Source organism: Gymnoscopelus microlampas (assembly GCF_963454915.1).
Source record: "Gymnoscopelus microlampas genome assembly, chromosome: 4".
In the NCBI taxonomy this organism is placed as follows: Eukaryota; Metazoa; Chordata; class Actinopteri; order Myctophiformes; family Myctophidae; genus Gymnoscopelus; species Gymnoscopelus microlampas.
The window spans coordinates 39,919,807-39,923,143 of record NC_139941.1 but is presented as its reverse complement, the minus strand read 5'-3'; positions in this window follow the sequence as shown (position 1 = coordinate 39,923,143).

The following is a 3,337-nucleotide window of genomic DNA, read 5'->3' as shown; positions in this document are numbered from 1 at the left end:
TCAGGTGCCCACTGCACATCACATAGAAGCTTATAATGGAAGCAACTGTGTAGACAGTGTGCTTGCAATGTTCCTCTTAAGTCTCTATAGGGCACGGATGCACCGTGACATGCACCACTTTGAATATCAATACTGCATACACTAACCTATGCACACAATGTAAATGTACATACAGTACACAGAGAGATACATGTGAATAGATATTCATACACACACAGCGTACTGTGAAGTATGCACAGACACTACACACATTTGGAGGTGATGCATACAGCCTGTTTCTTCAGTCCCGAGTCGGTGCCAGCTAGTCCCCACGCTCGCATTGTATTGCATGTATGACCATGACCAATATATCTGTATGACCAGTGTATATATTGTTGTTTTTTATTAATGTCTCCGCCAGGTTGGGCGGCCAAAGTGGTTAAGTGTTTTGCTCAGGGACTCTTCACATGTATACAAGGCAAGCATGCAGGGGGGGGGGGTATTGCTGACCTTCTGATTACCACACGACCTCTCTTGCAAATCCTGGTCGGTCCAAGTGCAGACGGCCGGTCCTTTAGGCTCCTATTTGGTATTTATTTAGTTTAGTTTTTTTTTACTCTTGGAGCTTAGCTGTATCTATACCTGTATCTGTTCTGTATTGCCTATACTGTGGTGCAGTTGTGACCATTTCCCTTACAGGATCAACAAAGGTCTATCTTTCTATCTATCTATCTATGACATGATTCAAACCATTACAGATTGACTATATGTTACCTTCATATCAATATGCTTTGTTTTAAGATATGCCAAATTATCTAAAGAAAATGGCAGTTGTAAAGTCCAAGACCTTTGGGGTGGCAAAGTGTGCACGCCTTGGATTCCAGCATCAAGGGATAGGCTCCTGGAGGTTAGGAGTGCTAGCTTGTGTTAGACCTTGAGGTCACCATTCCTTCAGCCAATGCCCCTGGCATCACCTTCCTCCTGCACTTCAAACACAGAGACCGCATTCCTAGACCATGTACCAATAAGCACTAATAATGCAGAAAAATGAAAACCAAAGCAGATGGGCGCCAATAGTGCTGGGGATTACTGGACCTATCCAGGGCTATATCTCCACCCCGGGGCCGGGCACAGAGAGGTGAATCCCACGGCATCTTTTTCAGAAGAGTCATGGCTATATTTATGCTCTGTCGTACAACAGTGTTGTGTGCAGAAAATATAGCCAATCTACAAGCTCACAATGCGTTGCCTCTGTGACGTGTTGTGAGACTTGTGAATCAGCTATTTTCAACGACATCGTTGTACAATGAAGTATGCTTAAGTGGCCATTCCTGGTCCAACTAGTCACTGGAATTACCTTAATTACAATTAATCAATTCATTAATTCATTAATAATTATACATATAGACATATTTGATCCCACGGGGGAAATTCAGTTTTCAGCTTCACCTGGCTGATTTCTGACCAAGTGGTTGACTTTGGCACAAGGGAGGGAGGGGGGTGGGGACAGTCCTGCTCAGGGACACCTCGACACATTGCCGGGGCCGGGAATCGAATCTGGGAACTTCTGTTTCCCAGGCGGCCTCTCTACCCATTCAGCTACTGTGTGGTCGCCCCAACTTACGTCCATTACAGGGGGTTTAAATGATAGAAAGTTAAAGCTCTATATTCCAATAAATATCATGGGTCTCCCCATCTCTCCAGGCCTTTAGTTAACAGAAAATAAATGTTCAGGTCAGGAGACTAATGTTATCCAATCAGCAGAGAGAACCCCACAAATATCATGTATCAGCTTAAACGTTATAGTACCATAAACCCTGAATATTCCACTGTATCTCAGTATGTTACTCATTTGTTCTGTTCTGGTCTACGCAAGCGAGCAGTGTCCCTGGCTGCACGATGTTGTGTGTATTGTATGACTTGTGGTGTTCCAATGATAAACATATTTCCCACTGTGAGATCAATGAAATAATATTACTATTACAACGTCTGCTACTAGGTCAGGCGTGTACACCGCACAAACAGTGTTCCTTTACAAGGGAAGAGTGTTGTGTGTTTCTGATTGACACACTAAAGCAATGCTTTGCTCTGAGGACATGCATGAATGGTTGGCTGTGACCCCTCTTTCTGGTCGCAAACCGCAGCATAGTCTGTCATCTGATTACGCACAAGCCCTCGAGGCTCAAAGAATATGTGTCAGACGTTGGTTACGAGTCTCCCCCTAACAATTAACCACACGCCATGGAAAATGCCCAACAAAAACACCAAAAATCTCCCCCCGTCTCCCCACTTGGACTAGCTGTGAACTCAGAAAATCATATGAGAAGACATCTACTGTAGACTGCAGTGAACCCACAGATGGCTGGGTGTCTTTGGCCCGGCCCATATATAATTAATTGGGCTTGGTATGCCCCAAAAAAATGTTATGTCGGTCTGTTATAAATATAATGTTGAGAAATAAACAATCGAGGATACACGCTGTCACTGCTGGCATACCGAATTAAATTACGACCCAATCCCAAATTCTCGATACAAAAAAACAAACACGATGAACAATGCATTTCGCGGTTTAGTTGTTTCACCCGCTGATTGATTGGCCTTCATTATTCATTACAGTATTATATGTCATTAGGTTAATTAAATGATTTTTGGGTTGTACTGCTACTGTCTTTGGTCATGTGTATAAGATGCCATCGATCATAATTAATTTTTCCTTCAATAATACTGAATGTTGCACAGTAAAATCCAAAGTAGGGCTATAAATTAACACCCTGGGTGTTGCTGTGTGGTCGTTCGATTAGCAAACAGAGATGGGTTTTGTTTTTTTCATATAGGGAGGTGACTGACGCAAATTGTTAACAGAGAACATTAAATACAAGCCTCCAATTGTGTCTTTGGGGTTAAAGAATCAGGAATTTGGCTATCTAATGAAAATATTGTCACTAGACTCATTTCCTATGTGGTGCCAGAAAGGCAGAGGAGAAAATGTGTGAAAAGTTTACACATGGCCAGCTCTTAACTTTCCGGCAGTTTGTGTGTGTGTGTGTGTGTGTGTGTGTGTGTGTGTGTGTGTGTGTGTGTGTGTGTGTGTGTGTGTGTGTGTGTGTGTGTGTGTGTGTGCGCGCGTGCACGCGTGCGTGCGCGCGCTTGCGTGCGTGTGTGTGTGTCTCCAGCTTAGGTTTCAGGGGAGCTGTTTTCATATCCAGGCCACACTACCTCAACCTCTCCGCGTCCTCTTTGGCCGATTCAAGTCCCAGCGCTGGTGTGCAAACAGTGACATAGCAGGGTACATTCAACCACTGTTTGGCATACAGGGAATTTAGGCAGAGGAAGTCCATTAGGAAATATCACTGCGAAA